This window comes from Bidens hawaiensis, unplaced genomic scaffold, assembly GCF_021521415.1.
Source record: "Bidens hawaiensis isolate Kalapana, Puna unplaced genomic scaffold, B.hawaiensis_p1.1 tig00010099_1, whole genome shotgun sequence".
NCBI classification, from domain to species: Eukaryota; Viridiplantae; Streptophyta; class Magnoliopsida; order Asterales; family Asteraceae; genus Bidens; species Bidens hawaiensis.
Window position 1 is genome coordinate 434,024 of NW_027491761.1, and position 21,149 is coordinate 455,172.

A 21,149-nucleotide genomic window follows, 5' to 3' on the forward strand; every position below is an offset into this window, starting at 1 on the left:
AAGACTTGTAACAAAAATTCAGTTGTTGAGATGAGCAAGATAATGATACTTAGTAGTAACAAAAATTTGATAAGAAACCAGGTACTTCAACATCTGGTCCTTCTGTTTCTCCGGGGGAGTCATCAGGCAAAGAGATTGTTGTTCACCAAAGCTTAATAGAAGCACATCCAACCAGTACTTTAAAAGTGAAGACTATCATGTTTGCTAACGAGGATAGTGTTATACCAGGCTAGGTAAATGCGGATGAAATAGAAGAAGGCGATTTTGTTAGTCCGTGTTTATCTATAGAACAAAACTCCATGTTGTTTGAGAGGAATAAGGAGGAAGTGGAGAATCTTGGTAGGGATGAGGATGTGGAAGTAGAATATTGTTTTGATGAAGTTGTTGCTCAGAAAGTTCTTCTGATAGCATGTACTATGATGAGGGGGAAATCGAAAATGTAACGGCTGAGGAATACCCTGATTTATACACGAGTGACAACACTGATGAAGGGATTCCATTTTTCATTGAAGATGTTATTAACAAGGCCGGGGAGAAGCTTGAGAAAGAACAAGCAGAGAAAGAGAAAGATGATGCCCCGCCTATACCTATGTCTTCAGGATCGCCTGTTTTGTTTGATTATAATGATTAAAAAGTTCAACAAATGGATAGAGACGGTGAGACGGGCTCAAGAGTAATACTATGTTCAAGCGAAGGCCAAGTTATCAAACAAGTAGAATAAAAAGTATTAGAATGTAAAAAGAGCTAAGGGTGATAATGTGTCTTAGATGTATGAGCCAGACTTGAAGGTTCCTGTAGTGAAGTGGAAAAATGGCATACGGTACTTTGAAAGATTCACATATATTCTCACTATGTCGAGATGGGATGTGCAGATATTGGCTTACCAGTCGTTTATAAACATGAATAATGTAGAGTTGTTGAGATGGTTTCACAGCCACCTAGTTTATGAGGTCGAGCATGATTTTAAATTTTTCCTACCCACGAGACACACAAGCTTAAGACACGCTGATCTAAGAACCGGATTCTTAAAATCAAAAAAATTCCTTTGATGATTCTGCCTGCAAATTCATTCAAGGAATTCAATGGGTGGTCGTGGTATTATGATGACAAGACCACCGAAGTTGTGTTGTTATTGGGATATGGTGATAATGTGAAGTTCATCCGAGTATTTGATCACATGTGGTTGGTAAATCTTTGCGATGAGGGTATACACGTACTATTCAAGAACCAAATCAGGTGGGCAGATAACAAAGACAATGAGCTGGCTATGCAATTTCAGAGGGTTGTCAGAGTATGTTTTTGCCTTTGGTATTCATTGTGTTTGTGATTGGAAGGCAAATCTCAAGACAAGGGGGAGTTTTTTAGTGCGTTAATGTTTCGTCTTAGTCTTTGTAGTAGTTTTGGTCTACTGTAATAGTGAAGGGGGTGATATGAAAACTTATGTAAGAACATTCGCTTTTGATGTAAGCGACTGGACCTGAGTTTAGACCATACGCTTGTTATGAAAAACAATATAATAATAATAAAATACTTAAGCGGAAGCCTTACCTTATACTGGTACTAGAAGTTGGACGCTTAAGGTTAATCAAGCATCATTCTACCCTACGTTTCATATTGGGGCTTAATGTAACATCCTACTTTTGATTAAAATAATAAAATAAATGTCGTTCATTTTATATCGTGTCGTTTATCGGTTTAAATAATAAACTGTACATGGTTGGGCTTGGACTTTAGAAGATTGAATAAAAGATGGAATGGGCCTTAGGTCCATGGGCTTAAGGGAGTATAAATACCCTTAAACCCTAATCCTTCCCATTTTATCAATCTCTACACCATAGCCTACACCAATAAAAACACACACAAACCCGAACCAAGATCCGAAGGCGAAAATCCGAGCTTGTTGGTGCTGGAACGTCGTGACGGACCAAAACATCATCAAGGACCAGCTCGTGTTCGTAGTTTGACTCGCTTAAGGTACGTTTATAATTCGAAATCATTCGTATAGGTTCGGTTTGGTTTGGGAAGTCATAGATATGTGTTAGTATGTTATAAACGAATCCAAAACAACATATCTTACTGGAATTGATTAGCGTTTGATAGGTTAAATGTTAACCTAAAGAAACTCGTGTATATACACATAAATCGCACCATGAAAACGTGGATATTTGGATGATTGGACCCTTGGGGTTTGTAGGCACTGCATAGACGATTCCAATGATACCTAAATCAAGATTTTTGGTTAAGAAATGAAGATTTAATCGCAGATCTAATATAGTTTGACTGTTGGGTGTTCTTGACGATTTTGACTTTGACCCTAAGTCAAAGTCTGGATAATAACAGAGATGATTCGTTATGATTGACCAATTCGTTACGCATTCATAACGAATGGGACCCAATTCGTGAGACTTGATAACGAATGAGCTCTCCAGTTCGCTATCTATCCATTTGTTAGATAAGATAACGAATCTGGTAATTCGTTATATGCTCATTCGCTATGCTAAGGTAACAAATCAGATGATGTTCAGACAACGAATTAGCATAACGAAACAGGTGATTCGTTACTTGCCAATTCGTTATGTGTGGATAACGAACCAGACAGCGAATCAAGTTATGATGAGATAACGAACCAGAATAGCGAATTAGACCATGGATCAGGCTTAATTCGTTATAAAGATTTAATTAGCGAATTAAATAATAATTTAATTTTCTAATGGAAAATGTGTTAAGACAGTTAATGTAAATAAAATTTTTCCAAGCTGACCTGGCATCTCGACCCCATCCAAGGGCTCTGCCCCTTGGACCCTGCTAGGGGCGCTGCCCCCAGAACCCCGTTCGTTGTGGGTTATATGTAGACTAGAAAGACGTTGTAGATAGTGATAGTTAATTGATACGTGTAATTGTTATACAGTTAGTCGTGCACAGCTCAAGAAAGGAATAACCATTAACGGTGAACGTAATCGACTTCAGGTGAGTTTCTAGCCCCATTCCTTGTTATGTTTTCGGGGCTGTGTGCATACTCGATGTGATTAGTTAATACACTTATCCTAAGTGATAAGTGTATGCCATATATGTATTATGTGAAATGTATGAATGATTTCTTGTCGGTTCATGAACGATCTTCGGAATTGCATGTACTGCCAGGAAATGGTTGAGGTTATATGTATGTTGTAAGATGAAGAATGAACGATGTATGTATGTGCGAAACTTACGATTATGTATATAGAAAGTATGTTAAGGAGGTATGGAAGAAAGGGTAACAGACCCTAATAATATCCGAGGATGGAGGGTGACCAGACCCTAATAATATCCGAGGATGGAGGGTACCGGATCCTAATAATATCCGAGGATGAAGGGTGATCGTACCCTAATCATATCCGAGGATGGAGGGTACCGGACCCTAATAATATCCGAGGATGAAGGGTGATCGGACCCTAATAATATCCGAGGATGAAGGGTGACCAGACCCTAATAATATCCGAGGATGGAGGGTACCGGACCCTAATAATATCCGAGGATGAAGGGTGACCGGACCCTAATAATATCCGAGGATGGAGGGTACCGGACCCTAATAATATCCGAGGTATGTAGGGCGAATGCTCTCTATAACGTAAGGTTAGTTATGTATGTGTATGAAAGATTGATGGACAGGTTAAGTATGTAATGCGTACCTTTGGGCACGTGTATGTGTATGTAAAGTAAGTTATGTGATTAACTAGAACTCACTCAGCGTAGCTGACTTTTAGTATGCACGTAGGTTAACAGATTGAGACAGCTGGTTTGAGATGGACACATAGCAGGATTGAAGAGGCTGGCATTTGAAGATTGGTCAAGTTTTTTTTGATACTATGTTTTATGTTATGTTTTTTTTAAAAGACAAGTTATGGATGTTTGTAATGGATGGTTGACAGTTTATATTATTCCGCGAAAGTTTTAATTAACTCTGATATTTAGAACTGCGTTTATGAGTAAATTCAACACCAAAGTAGGGCTACCCGTAACGGGGCCTTACACTTAAACTATAAGAACCTCGGTGCTCGGGCTTCACGGCACGCTTCCCAAACTATAGTGTTTGTGGAATGTATTTTGTTGTGTGGAATTTGAAGGAGACGTACACCCCTTTTATAAGCCGATATTACATTTCATCGTGTACCGCGATGACCCATATAACATATAAATGGTCATCGCGTAGCGCGATGACTAGGTTATTCCGGTGTTGCCTTGTGTAACGCAATCGTGGAGGTTAAGTTGCGTATAGAGACAGAGAGAGAGAATGGTGGGTTTGTCGCGTAGCGCGACATCGTTAATCCTCGGGTTTTTTCCCAGTTTCATCGTGTAGCGCGATGGTTCCTTGTTTATGGACATCGTGTAGCGCGATGGATATCTAAATATGATTTTCTTGTTTTTCGTGTTGGTTCGTACCAACATGTTCGTGGCTTTGGGACCCCTTTAACTTTGATAATTTTTCACTTTTGGATCAAAAGTTTCGGGTTGTTACGGTTATTAGTAAATTTTGCCATTTTGTTACATTCAACATTTTCTAAACCCGAAAACCCAAGCCAAACGAGTCTACAAGAACCATTTTTGCCAAAAAACCAAACTCTTCCCGTGCAGTGTATGGTCTCACTATGCAATGGCCCATCCAAGGGACTCATCGTGCTACGATAACAATAACTAGACCGACCAGTTTTGTTTTATTTGTATGTTTAATCATTTACGCACACGCTCTCATATTACTTTTGTGTTTATCAATAAAAACTCACCCATAAAAATTTTAGAAACCTCAAATTATATTTTATTTCCAGATTTCGTTATTTTAATTTGTTTTAATTTAATTTAAACAACCCACCACATTGAATGCAAAAGTGGTTGTGAGCTGGTTTAATGTCCAACCATCCTTGCAAATTTGTTCCCTCCTTCTTGCTCATATCTTCCTTTCTCACTAATTTTCGGATTTGCAAGACTAATTAAAGAGGTCTTGCCTAAGTTGACTTAAAAAGTCAAACAAGACCTTTGCTTGCTTTTCATTCCGATTCGGGTTGATTTTTGTTACGTTTTTTGTTTTTTAACTTCTTAAAAAAATATTGGAATGATTTCCCTTCTTCAACTTCAATTGATTAAGGGTTTTCACCTCCCAATTGCACAATAATATTGCATTTCAAGGCTACTTTGGACATTTGGGGGATTTTACTCGTTTAAGCTTTATGCGCGCTTAAAGTTTCTTATTTCTATTTTATTTTTGTTAATTCTTGGACCATGAGGAATTGTTTAATAATATGTAAACATGCACTAACATCACACAATGAGTGGCATAATTTTTCTTCATCAAAAACCATTCCAAAACACCAAGAACTTAGGTTCTAGTGATGTTTTAGTTATCGAAAAAGTTAGGCCGTCAATGTAACACCCCGTAACCGCAGCGGAAACGTAAACGGGATGCAACAGACACCTCTGATATCAACCACATTGTTTATAAAGAAAACTGAATACATTAGTATACTTCAAATTACATTATCTTGTATTTCATTACCGTCTAGGTGATACACACATCATACAATACGATACATAATTCTATTTATTATAATGTATCCTAACATCCCACACGCAAATCTTACACACATCAAGCACTTAGCACGTAAGCAATCACTTCATCTTAATTGTACCTGAAAAGCATGTGAGAAAACGGGATAACTACGAATAGTTGGTGAGTTTCACAATTCGGGTAAACCATGATAAATCATTATCAAAATATAGTATTATCGATGTAATTATGCTGAGCCCACAAGTGAAACCTCTGACTATCACACACAACCCCCGTGGCATATCCCCCGCCCACGGACCCGTGGCATATCCCCCGCCCACGGAACTGCCCCAAACCGCTATGTCTAACATTACATAGCAAAATATATATAACACCCAAAATAGACATGTGCAACTGGCTGGGAAACATCAGCAAATCCATGCCGGACTAGTTGGGTTTGTCAGACCAATAGTACTATCCACACTCTACCGGATTTCAGTTAATCACTCGTGTTCCGGGGCCTTAGAATGTTAGCAACTCAAACAATTACCATCTTAGTACATTTCCGTACGATTCCCGTACAATAAAACATATATAAATCCACGCAATTCATGCGTTCAGTATGTACTTAAACATTTCAGGAATAACATGCTTCCGCCCCGGGAAAATATTTAAAAACAATTCAGAAAAAGGGGCTCGTGAAACTCACCTTAGCACATGCAAGCAGGTAACAACAATCATTATCAGTTAACACGTCCAATCTGTAATATGATCCCTACGATCGTTACTATACACTTATTATTAATATAACTTTAACCAAGTTACCGGTACATCTGGGGACACTGTTAACCCAGCACTGTACCCGTTCTGGGGGCAAGGTTAACCCAGAAACACTTCTCCGGACTCAGATTGTGATATCGTTTAGAGTTCCATGGTCATAATTACTATTAGTTGTTTTTCTCGTTTTGCGTGCCTAGCACGGTTATTCGTTTTTACGTTTCAAAAATGAGTTTGGTCACACACGACCCGAAAATAGTGGTTGACTGATAATTTAGTTTAAGTTGTGAAATTAGAGCTCGGTTTAGACGCCCCGATTGACCGCGGGACCCGTTTCCGTATTTGGCGTACCGGAAACTGTTAAATCGGTTAAAAATACCCAAATCATCCGAATTATTTTCGGATGATTCATTTTTACTTGTTTAACTCAATTATATGAAAATAGTTCATTTTTAGGGTTTTTATACACCAGTCAGCTCGCTTAAGCGAACTTCACCGGTTTACGCGTTTTAACTTTAAAAGTTTGATAATTAGCACAAATAATTATCCGTTTAACCTCGGATCTTGAAATTTTGCACAAACCACTCTTTGACAGTGGGGAATTTTATAAAAATATTTCCAGAATTAATTTTTATATTAAAAACTTATTTATCTATTTTTAAACACCATTTAAACACTAAATATGTCGTAAATACCAACCGATCTTAGAAAAATCCCAAATTTCTCCTGGATGTCCCCTGCCATCCACATAGTCCCCTGTAATTTTTACAGAATCAAAACCTTCTTTTACATGCCATTTTCACTAAAACCGAGCTAGAAAACCCTAGAACTAGTTTAACCGAAAAGCCTACTTAGACTTCTCCAACTGACCTCAAATTTTGTGTGTGACTTATACATGATATAAAAAGTTTATCTGAAATTTTCCAGAATTTTTCATGATATTTAACTATTTTTCACCATTTTTGGCCAAAACCAAGCATTAAATTCACCAAATATTAATCCTTTGTCCAAAAATTCACAGAACTCTTATTTTCATGTGTAGAACATCCCTGTAAAATTTCATGAACTAACTCTAAACCATCAACAATCTGTCCACAATTCTAAAACCGAACATAAACCGAATATACCTTTCGATCTCCGCCACTACAAGCTACAAACTCATTTTTCCGCCTTATCTACCACTAAATACAGAAGCTACAAACAACATACCACAATACCAAGCAAGTTACACTCACGATCAAGCCATTTCTTTCATGGTTTCGGTTATGATTCCAAAAACAAAGATTTAACCGTAAAAATTCGTTTTTGATTCGTTTAACTCCTTTCTTGGACCAAGATCCCTTGTATAACCCGTATACATCACTTGATCATGCAAGAATCGGTTTTCATCATTGAAACCTCATTTTCTTGCAAACCAACTCAAGAAACGAAGATGAACACGTGCATAACTCGATCATTACCTTGTTTTTCTTGCTAGAACTCTCGGTTTTTGGATGACATAGTTGAGAGAATTGATGGATTGTTGAATGTGTGTTTAGAAAAAAGAAATGAAGCAATGAGGAACTTGGTGGAGTCCGATCGGAAGTATGAGGGGTGGGGTGGGACCCACCTCTTCTATTTTTAGCCACATATTCGGATTTCGGCAATCTGGATAATGTTTTGGATAATCTGGTTCAGTTCGTTTTTCGGTTAAATGTTTAATTCGGCTTAAAACGAGGCTAAAACGGTCGTTTTTCGGCTTAAAAATGAAATTTATATAAAACCTATTTAAAAACTTAAAAAAAAACTTAAACCATGACATTTATTAACTTAAAACATCATATTATTAATTATTGCGCATCTTTTTCGGCTTGATCGATCATCTCTTGCTCGGTTTGGTATTAAAGGTTTCGTTTAATGTACCGACGTACCATTAAATCGAAATTCTGTTTCTGTGCCGTACTTTACTTATCCCGAAGCATTAATGCTTCGTAACATCACTTAATATTATAGATATCGTCAATAATTGAACCCTCGATTCGTTCGGGTTTCAATAACTATCGATCGATTAATCGCATATTCAATACGATGAATTATATATTCACGTACAATCAATACAGTGAACCATGTATTCTCGTATAATTACTATGGTAACTCATGTACCCGACATTAAATATGACGTAACTATCGTCTACCGGTTAGGGTATACCGGGTATCGTCGGAATCGTTACATTCTCCCCCCGTTAAGAAATTTCGTCCTCGAAATTTTACACGCCCACTATCCCCTTCCGAAAGAAAGGTGGGGGTTTTCCTTTCAGAATCCACCCTCGCGCTACCAGGTATAATCTGGTCCTCGCTGTGAATTCCACTTAATCTTAATCAATAAAGCTTGGTATGTCCAAACTGTTTAGTTTTCCCGTCTACTATCTCTACGGAATTATTTATGATATCAGGCATGTCTTCCATGAGTACCTCCATTACTAGTACTTTCGTTGCCTCGTCGCATAGGTACTTTTCAATCCGTATACATGGCAAAACATCATGTATAGTACTTAGCCCCTAGAGTACTTTAATCGATAGGCTAAATGATCAATCATGGAGATAGTCTCATGAGGTCCAATGTATTAAGGAGCTATTTTCGGTTTTTGCCAAACCTCATATCACCTCTCTAAGGTGATGCCTTAAAAATACCTTGTCACCTCTTTCCAGCGACAATGGTTTCCTTTGAATGTTGGCATAAATCCTTTGCCAATCTCGCGCTGCTTTCAACATATCTTAATTATTAGAAATCCTATTGGTTGTTTCTCGAATCAATTCAAATCTTGCGGCTTGAGTGACGCCCATTTTCAATTTAACAAATTGGTAATAATTACTTCACCCATAGAAAGCTTTAAGCTCTCGATGCTTCCTTCCCCGCCTTCCAATATTGGAAGTAGGATGACTATTTCGATCTGAGATAATTGAAAATGGTACTCCACGACGAGATACCATTTCACCATCATGAATTTGGGCGAGAATTCATTGTGGTAATCGACATGGATTGGGATGAAATGCGAGGATTGGTTAATCGATCCGCGATTACCCAATTTACCTCATGCCTTTGATATATCTTGGGAATTTGCGTCCCGAAATCCATTGTAATTTATTCCCACTATCATTGGCGAATTTTCTGTCGTTGTGGCGTTCCCAAGGGTTTTCGGTATGCAGCCTTATCTCTTGCATAACTTAAATATTCAACAACATACGTAACCATATCTTTCTCCAAACTCGGCCATTAATAAAATCCTTTCAGATATTCGTATCATCAATAGTCTAATCCGATCCCGGATGTATGGAATATTTCGATCTATGCGCTTCGTCCATGATTAATTCACGAAGGTCATGGAGGGTCGGGATCCAAACCCGATTTCTGAAATAGAGCATTTGGTCCACGCGTTGTTCGAAATCCTTCTCATTGCCGTAAAGTCCCTCCTTTTCCAATTGTTTCTCTTTCAACGCCTCACGTTGAGCGACTCGAATCAGATCCGAAAGGTTCGACTGGACTATCATCCCCAGCGCTCGCACTCGCACTGGCTTAACCCGATCTTTCCTACTCTAGGCATCGGCTACGACGTTAGCCTTGCCGGGGTGATAACGGATGTCACAGTCATAATCGTTTAACAACTCAACCCATCTTCATTGCCCCATATTCAGTTCTTTCTGATCGAATATGTGCTGCAAACTTTTATGATCGGCGAAGATGGTGCACTTCGTACCGTAGAGATAAAGTCTCCAGATTTCAAGTGCGAAGATAACCGCTCCCAGTTCTAAGTCGTGAGTAGTGTAATTTTTCTCGTGTACTTTTAACTGTCGGGAAGTATAGGCTATAACCTTATTATACTGCGTCAACACGCATCCTAACCCTCTACGCGATGCGTCACAATACGCGACAAAACCATCGTCTCCGTCGGGGAGACTTAAAATCGGCGCTTGGCACAATTTTAATGGTTTCCATCTTATTTGGATCTATGTGAAATCCTTGTTGCTTTACAACATGACCAAGAGATTATGCCTTCTTTATTCAAAATCACATTTCGAAAACTTCGCGTACAACTCCTCTTGCTTTAACACTTCCACAATTTTCCTTACACGTCATTCGTGCTCTTCTTTACGTTGCAAATATATCAAAATATCATCAATGAATGCTATGACAAATTTGTCAAAATAAAGTTTACAGACTCGGTTCATGAGTTCCATGAATGCTGCCGGCGCATTTGTTAGCCCGAAAGGCATAACTAAGAATTCATAATGGCCGTAGCGAGTCCGAAACGCTGTTGTTGCAACGTCCTCCTCTTGGATTTTTCATTTGGTGATAACTATATCTAAGATCAATTTTTCTAAAAATAAATCGCCTCTTGCAGTTGGTTGAACAGATCATTCACTTCGAAGAAGTGAATACCTATTCTTGATCGCCCCTTAATTCAATTCTCCCTAATCAATACATATCCTGACACTTCCGTCCTTCATTTCCCAATTAACACTGGTGCACCCCATGGTGACTAACTAGGTCGTATAAAACCTTATCCAATAATTCTTGCACTTCTGTTGGTGCAAGTCGGAAAGATGCTTTAGCAACAGGGCCAGCTTGAGGCATTAAATCGATTCTGAATTCGACCTGTCGGGTTGGCGGTAATCCCGGAAGTTCTTCTGGGAAAACTTCTGGATATTTAAGTATCACCGAAACATCTTCTATATGTTTTCTTTTAAATACTTTGGCAATCGCGTTTGTTAAATACACCATGTCTTCTTGTCGTAAATATTATAACATCTCAAGATGAGATTAGAGTGGTAACATAATACCGTACACTTTTCTCTGTGTCGAATCGCTTCATCGTCCGAAGGGGAGCTTCTAATCATCTTCTTTTCATATTTGATTTCAGCTTCATGTTGAGTTAGCCAATCCATGTTAACTATTACGTCAAAACTTCTTAACTTTACTGGTCGTAGGTCAATAAGGAAAGGATTAATCGTTCAGAATAATAGGGCAATTCCGAACAATTTAGTTAACCATTAGGGATTCACCGTTAGCGATTCTACAGTATAGGGTTCTATAGTTTCACTAATCGGTATCTTTCCAAATGATAGGAGGTTAACAGGAACTAACTTCTATCGACGACCGTAAAAATATCACTGAAGCCTATTGATTTAAAACTACCACATACTTAGTACCACCTTTGGATCATGACGTGCTTTATTCGGATTACTCACAAAAGCACGGCTCCTTTCTTGATCAGATGTTGATGCTTGTCATGAGGTTCGTCTTCTAACGACACCTTGGTTCAACTTTGGGCAATTTCTCTTGAAACGTTCTGTATTGCCACATTCATAGCAGGTACAACTGTTTAGCGTAATTTGATTTCTTTGGATTGATTGTTATTGGAGCTGTTGGGTTCAGAGTGGTTGTACACGAATGGGTTGGGGTTGCTGGTTCACATGGCTTCAATTAATTCTACAATTGGGGCATTACGTCCATCTTTACCACACCTGTGGCCTACTATCACTCGACATTCTTCTTCCTGCCGATAAGCATATTTTCCACATTTCGGGAAGGACCCTTTATGCGGTTCACGTTTTCACACCAGAACTAGTCTTAGTATAATTCTGGGTTGTAGGGCATACCTACTTATTCACAAGTCTATTTTGCACTATACCTTTATCATTTCTCTTCTTTAACACTCGACGTCTCACCTAACGTCCTTCCATTCCGCTTCCCATAAAGTCAAATATATCAATGCTGGCTTGTGACACAACCCTTCCAAAGGTTGTATATTTTACAGGATTGACTATACTCCTTATCGATGGAGTTAGTCCCCAATATTGCGCTCACTTCGCTTAGTTTCAGGAGTAATTAGCCATGTTACCAGACATGACAATTCCTTCAAACGATTAGCGTTTTCTAAGTGATCAGCACACAACATTTCTATCTTCCATAACTCAGTTTCCAATCTCTGAACTTAATTATTCGAATAAAAGTGCTCTAGCACAAGAATTTTAAATTTTGATCATCTCATCTGAGTAATAATTTTCTAACTATAATTTTGTACCATCGTGTTCCATCACGATACAACATAATCTACCAACATATCTGTAGCATATTTCACTACACAATGTTCTAGACTCTTACCAATATCCTTATCCCTACGATCTTTTCTATCCACTCGCTAATCCATTCCTCCCTTTACCATCAGTAAACTATTAATAATTTCCTTACCACAAACAACAAACATATCCTTCATACCGGATCTAATTCATTACGACTACTATTCATGTTTAGTTTATAACTAATACTTGTAGTCATAATAGTATTCGGTGGGACATTAACACTCTTAGTAATAACACTAAGAATTGAAATATTCATAATCATGTGATTGCTCGATCTATAAGTCTGCGATCACATTTGCATCAACACTAGCAGTGATCTGTGATACGACATTCGGTATCATCATCTGCTATCTTTGAGCAATCAACTGAATCATATCAATCTCCATCATTGGAGTTACTCTTTTTATGTCATTCTGCCGTACTCATCCCGTACGCAGTAATCAATATTAATCTCACCGTTTAACTCGTTACCAGCTCAATCATAACAACAGGTACACATACACACCAAATATTATCATACATATTACACATACCAGTATCTAGTATATATATATCCCACAAATATAATAACACATGGACTTAACCTGACGTCGGTTAACGTTTAAATATGTTTCATAACCCTTGTCACCACTGACATATAGATCTTTCTCAATAAGGATGAATGTTTTAATATACTTGATTTCAATATCCTTCTGCATGTCAGCATAACCGATACATGCTCACCGTGAGTACCAAACGATTACGTACCACGGAGTTATAATATCCGTGTCTATTCGTATATCCGGCATACACGGTATACCACCTACGAACGAAAAACCAACTATGCTATAATGATTCCAACACCTCTTTGTGTACGGGTAATCATTCTATTCGAGCATACATGGGTATAGGCATCTAACGGATGTAAGGTTAACATAGGGAGTTGCAAGGTTTAAGGTAATCGCGCAACATGGGTTGCCTTCAAATATTATCAATTACTATTATGGGAAACTCTATCGCTTGCTCAGTCAATGTCCTCCGGCGTTCTAGGTTCGCTAAAATCGGTAATTCTCGATCTGGAGGTGATATGACTCATATGTTTGAGAGTGAGCAATACATATATATATTTCTATATATTATTTTTATCTGCTCATTTATTATCCATTTTATTATTATTATTTTATTTTTATTTTAATGGAACAAGAATGGGTTCAGGTACAGGTTCGTCCGTACGTGAGGGTTGGCAGTTCGGGTGAACATAGGGGGTTATTAAGATATACAATACCGGTGTTGATAGGGTAAGGGATTTATCAATTTTGGTTGGGAGTGACGGTTACTAGATATTTCTGGTTAATATCAAACGGGAGATCTAACTTGGTACTATCATAACTATGGCCCGATAAGTCAGACTTATCATCAAACGATTCTCTAGAAACTTCAGCATCCTCGGTACTTTTATTATTTCATCCCCCGGTTCCTCATCCGGGTCCTATTTCTCAATACAAGTACCCACAAGATATGCACATATATATATACACAATAGCACGCATAAATAATATTATATACTTTACACATATGTTGCCATTTTTACCTATTAATGTACCCCGCGACTTCCCCTGAATTCCCTCGTGCGGACAAGTCTGTTATTATGTTCCGGACCATAATAACTCACTTGTCCATCCAAGTTCATCCAGACCTCGTCACTATAAATTATTAGTTGATATTCAGATCCTATAATACTTGAGCTACTAGTTATACTTTAGGTATCTTTTAAAGACATCCTAATTCTTTTATAACCAATGGCTCTGATACCAACTTCTGTAACACCCCGTAACCGCAGCGGAAACGTAAACGGGATGCAACAGACACCTCTGATATCAACCACATTGTTTATAAAGAAAACTGAATACATTAATATACTTCAAATTACATTATCTTGTATTTCATTACCGTCTAGGTGATACGCACATCATACAATACGATACATAATTCTATTTATTATAATGTATCCTAACATCCCGCACGCAAATCTTACACACATCAAGCACTTAGCACGTAAGTAATCACTTCATCTTAATTGTACCTGAAAAGCATGTGAGAAAACGGGTCAACTACGAATAGTTGATGAGTTTCACAATTCGGGTAAACCATGATAAATCATTATCAAAATATAGTATTATCGATGTAATAATGCTGAGCCCACAAGTGAAACCTCTGACTATCACACACAACCCCCGTGGCATATCCCCCGCCCACGGACCCGTGGCATATCCCCCGCCCACGGAACTGCCCCAAACCGCTATGTCTAACATTACATAGCAAAATATATATAACACCCAAAATAGACATGTGCAACTGGCTGGGAAACATCAGCAAATCTATGCCGGACCAGTTGGGTTTATCAGACCAATAGTACTATCCACACTCTACCGGCTTTCAGTTAATCACTCGTGTTCCGGGGCCTTAGAATGTTAGCAACTCAGACAATTACCATCTTAGTACATTTCCGTACGATTCCCGTACAATAAAACATATATAAATCAACTCAATTCCATGCGTTCAGTATGTACTTAAACATTTCAGGAATAACATGCTTCCGCCCCGGGAAAATATTTAAAAACAATTCAGAAAAAGGGGCTCGTGAAACTCACCTTAGCACATGCAAGCAGGTAACAACAATCATTATCAGTTAACATGTCCAATCTGTAATATGATCCCTACGATCGTTACTATACACTCATTATTAATATAACTTTAACCAAGTAACCGGTACATCTGGGGACACTGTTAACCCAGCATTGTACCCGTTCTGGGGGCAAGGTTAACCCAGAAACACTTCTCCGGACTCAGATTGTGATATCGTTTAGAGTTCCATGGTCATAATTACTATTAGTTGTTTTTCTCGTTTTGCGTGCCTAGCACGGTTATTCGTTTTTACGTTTCAAAAATGAGTTTGGTCACACACGACCCGAAAATAGTGGTTGACTGATAATTTAGTTTAAGTTGTGAAATTAGAGCTCGGTTTAGACTTCCCGATTGGCCGCGGGACCCGTTTCCGTATTTGGCGTACCGGAAACTGTTAAATCGGTTAAAAATACCCAAATCATCCGAATTATTTTCGGATGATTCATTTTTACTTGTTTAACTCAATTATATGAAAATAGTTCATTTTTAGGGTTTTTATACACCAGTCAGCTCGCTTAAGCGAACTTCACCGGTTTACGCGTTTTAACTTTAAAAGTTTGATAATTAGCACAAATAATTATCCGTTTAACCTCGGATCTTGAAATTTTGCACAAACCACTTTTTGACAGTGGGGAATTTTATAAAAATATTTCCAGAATTAATTTTTATATTAAAAATTTATTTATCTATTTTTAAACACCATTTAAACACTAAATATGTCGTAAATATCAAACGATCTTAGAAAAATCCCAAATTTCTCCTGGATGTCCCCTGCCATCCACATAGTCCCCTGTAATTTTTCCAGAATCAAAACCTTCTTTTACATGCCATTTTCACTAAAACCAAGCTAGAAAACCCTAGAACTCGTTTAACCGAAAAGCCTACTTAGACTTCTCCAACTGACCTAAAATTTTGTGTGTGACTTATACATGATATAAAAAGTTTATCTGAAATTTTCCAGAATTTTTCATGATATTTAACTATTTTTCACCATTTTTGGCCAAAACCGAGCATTAAATTCACCAAATATTTATCCTTTGTCCAAAAATTACCAAAAATTCACAGAACTCTTATTTTCATGTGTAGAACATCCCTGTAAAATTTTATGACCTAACTCTAAACCATCAACAATCTGTCCACAATTCCAAAACCGAACATAAACCGAATATACCTTTCGATCTCCACCACTACAAGCTACAAACTCGTTTTTCCGCCTTATCTACCACTAAATACAGAACCTACAAACAACATACCACAATACCAAGCAAGTTACACTCACGATCAAGCCATTTCTTTCATGGTTTCGGTTATGATTCCAAAAACAAAGATTTAACCGTAAAAATTCGTTTTTGATTCGTTTAACTCCTTTCTTGGACCAAGATCCCTTGTATAACCCGTATACATCACTTGATCATGCAAGAATCGGTTTTCATCATTGAAACCTCATTTTCTTGCAAACCAACTCAAGAAACGAAGATGAACACGTGCATAACTCGATCATTACCTTGTTTTTCTTGCTAGAACTCTCGGTTTTTGGATGACATAGTTGAGAGAATTGATGGATTGTTGAATGTGTGTTTAGAAAAAAGAAATGAAGCAATGAGGGACTTGGTGGAGTCCGATCGGAAGTATGAGGGGTGGGGTGGGACCCACCTCTTCTATTTTTAGCCACATATTCGGATTTCGGCAATCTGGATAATCTGGTTCAGTTCGTTTTTCGGTTAAATGTTTAATTCGGCTTAAAACGAGGCTAAAACGGTCGTTTTTCGGCTTAAAAATGAAATTTATATAAAACCTATTTAAAAACTTTAAAAAAAACTTAAACCATGACATTTATTGACTTAAAACATCATATTATTAATTATTGCGCATCTTTTTCGGCTTGATCGATCATCTCTTGCTCGGTTTGGTATTAAAGGTTTCGTTTAATGTACCGACGTACCATTAAATCGAAATTCTTTTTCTGTGCCGTACTTTACTTATCCCGAAGCATTAATGCTTCGTAACATCACTAAATATTATAGATATCGTCTATAATTGAACCCTCGATTCGTTCGGGTTTCAATAACTATCGATCGATTAATCGCATATTCAATACGATGAATTATATATTCACGTACAATCAATACAGTGAACCATGTATTCTCGTATAATTACTATGGTAACTCATGTACCCGACATTAAATATGACGTAACTATCGTCTACCGGTTAGGGTATACCGGGTTTCGTCGGAATCGTTACAGTCAAAGATTGGGCCATAACTTAGTCATAACGAACTGGAATGGTGCAAATCCAAAGCCTATGATGAACATCATTGAGTCGTGGTTCCAATGGCTATTTTTATTTCAATTTAATTCATTCGTATGGCTTCACAATCACTCTTTTAGTTTTAGTACTCGGATTTGTATCTTTTGAGAAAATCGGCTGCTTCATCCTATCTCGAGTCCTAATTTGGGGAAAGTTTCAAAATGAAAGGTGTTCATAACATTCTAATATTTTCCAAAACTGATTAAAATCCTTTTGTTTATTTTCACACCTTAGATATGGTATGTTGTTTCCTTAGCCATAGTCAGCTAATCTTTTATAATAATTTTTCATGTTAAAGGCAGATTTGAAACGAACCTAGTCAAATATCATGTTCCGCGCAAATGGGACCTAACACCCGATTAAACCCATTTTGACGATTACACTTTGTTTTATTCGGTTAAGACGTGGGTTTCACTTAGAATCTGAATTATATAAGTTATTTTCTCATTTTTATATTTTAGATAAGTCGGAACCGAACTCGACCTAATATCGAGTGTCTAAATGAAGAAAACCAAACTTCCATTAAAATTCGTGTGTTGGTGGTTGCTTTAACGGGGTCGTTCACACTTGCATTAAACCAATCCCGCTCTTTAGCACGAGATTTTGAGTCTTGCATGTCTACCATTTTACCACCAAGGCATCTTGATCAACAAAGGTTGAGTGAAACTAATAAATTAACATCGAGACCAAATTTAGTCCCGTCATACTTATTCGACTCGCTTATATAAACCTATGAATTTCAAGTTATAAATTACAACCTCAAGACCCTAAAACTCAAGTTTAACTTATTTATGTTATTTATTATTTTCCTTCCGTCACATTCCAAATCCTAAACTCATTTATTTTTCGAACTCCCTCGTTAAAGACCGAACCTTCCGGTTAACCCGCTTAAGGACTGGCTTGTTTATTTAATCACTCGCTTTATTTCCAATCAAGTAATCACACTCCCATCTTCAAACTTACATGTTTTAAGATCTCAAAACTAAATTCACAATTCAATAATTATGTGCTTATACGAATAATTGTTCGATCACTTATTTATGCCTCGATTATTATTGCATGCGCGAGTTTTTAATTATTGTTTATGGTTTGGCATCATTATGTATGATCATACGCCCTTATTAGAAAGGAGTCTCATTTAATTACATTACATATGCATGGTTGTTGTGATGTTTACACATGTGAATTGTAACCTTTGCCTTATCTATGTATGTATGTATGTATGTATGTATGTATGTATGTATGTATGTATGTATGTATGTATGTATGTATGTATATATATATATAGATAAAAAAAACTAGTGTATTTCTCACTAACCATTCGTGTTAATCAAATCTATTCTTATGCGTACTAAAGGTTTGATTTTAGGCTAAATGAAGAATGAAGACTTTATCATATGGTTGGATTGTTTGGACATATAAAGTGGACAATTTAATTTTGTTGTCTTGATATCTTTGTTTGATTGTATCATGTTTTGGACAATTGTATGTGGGTTTGAATTAATGAAATCGGATTTTTAATTATTGTCATTTTAGTAGTATCATGTGTTCAGCTGCAATCAATGTCGCACCCCAACATGTTCTGTTGCTTTTATTCGGGGTGTGACAAGTTGTTATCATAGTCATGACTATAGTATAGGTGGTTAGACGTAACGACCTAGTATAATTTGCACCTTAGAGTCATGATACGTGATTGCCTTTACATGTTACATGTCTTACTTAGATGTATGATTGTTCATGCATTTAATAATTATTTATTCATTTATTTATTCTCATCTACACAAACACACACACACAATAATCTTAGGTATCCTTACTTTATCTCAAATAAATTATTTTTATAGGTTCAAAACATAATTTTTGAACCTAGATTTTCGTTGTTTCTCATCTCCTTAAGGATATGGTCGTATGATGAGGTTTCATTGTAACTGGAAGGGGGAAACAACGAGACTCAAAAATTTGGCAAAAAAAATTCCTATGAATCAAAGACGATATGACACGTTTGGAAGGTTTGAATCGGAGTGTTTGACCCTATATGCCAAAGTGAACCATCATAGTAATCGTTTCGGTTACCCTCCATGTTGTTTTAACCGGGAAAACAACGGTGATTCGTGGGCATCTCGATAATAAATAAGCAATAAATTGAATGCCAAGCATTTTTATATTACATTGTGACATGTGAATCGATAAGCAATAAATTGTATGTGTTTTAGTACAATTACCAATTAAAAGTCCTCACACACATCGGATCGTTAACTAAGGTTAACTAACGAGGCAATATTAAGTAGTACTACTTGGTTTGACAAACCCCACCTGCGTTAAAACTCGACTGGAATTTGGACGGGTGTAACATTAGCAAGTTCCGGTAAGGCTTGGCGGGAGGCAAGCAAACAAACACATGCCAGCTTTGGTCGCGATGGACCTTACACTATTGTATCATGATATTTAGAGTAATTAACTAGTGATAAAACATTGTTTACTTTATCTAAAATTTTTTGAAAAATGGTTTTTAGATACAAACCTATGAACTCACCAACCGTTTTACGTGTTGACCCTTTTAGCATGTCTTTCTCAAGTTACGAAAGATGCATATTAGGAGTTAAGACTACATCATGATTGCATGGCTTTCTTCAAAAAACTACGCGTGTATAAGTATCATAAATTGTAGTGTCTGGGAATTTAATTGTGAACTAGTTATTTAAAACTTTTAATTGTTTTACGCTTTCGTAAACATAACTTACACCGAAATTATAATTACTCACATTAATGAGTTTTATTAAATGATATTTTTTCTCTATTAAATGGTTGTTTAGTATGACACGTTGCTAGATCCTGTTATGTCACTCGTCTAACGGTAAAACTCCGTTAGTCGAATATTGAGGGTGTGAGAGGAGTAAGAAACAAATTTCATACTTAGATATCTATAATGAGTCAATCAACCTTGCGCTCTACTTCTGCTTCACCACAAATGCCCAAAACACGTAACAGATGTAATGGGTACTTGTAAAGAGTGTCATTATATGATAGAGTTGGACGACCCAAGACCGTGATGGATTGGTTCACGCATACTAATTAAATTTCTTTATTATGTAGGAGCAATTAGTTAAAGTTGTGAACAATATGTGGGTTGTAGACAGTAGTTTCTCTAGACATATGACGGGAGATAACAGTCTGCTAAATGAATATGAGAAAGTTCAAAGAGGGAAATGTCAGCTTTGTAGGTGAAAGTGGCAGATTGATCACTGGACTTGGTATGGTGAGTAATGGAAAAATCAAGATAAAAACTGTTAAATTTGTATAAGAACTCCACCACAATCTAGAGAGTGTGTCACAAGTTTGAGACAAAGAGTATACTATGCACTTAACCAAGTAAGAGGTCGTTGTCCTAAAGCCAAGGTTACTCATACATGAAAACTGGATTGTGATAAGTGCACCTCGAGAAAGAAACATCTATGTCATGGATATGAGATCGTCATAAACAGCTATAGAATAGTAACGTTTACTATCAACGACATCTGAATCGGAATCAGCATTGCGGCATCGATGGATGGGTCACATTCATTTTAGAAAAAATGAATTAAGTTTTCAAGAATGAGTTGGTACTCGGGGTTCACATTAAGAGTTTTGGAATTGGAGATAGATGTATCTCTTGCAAAAAGGGAAAGCAACACAAGAAATCACATTAGTCAAAGTTGGTTAATTCAATTGTCACACCTTTGGATTTGCTTCGTATGGATCTCTTTGTTCCTATAAATGTTAGAA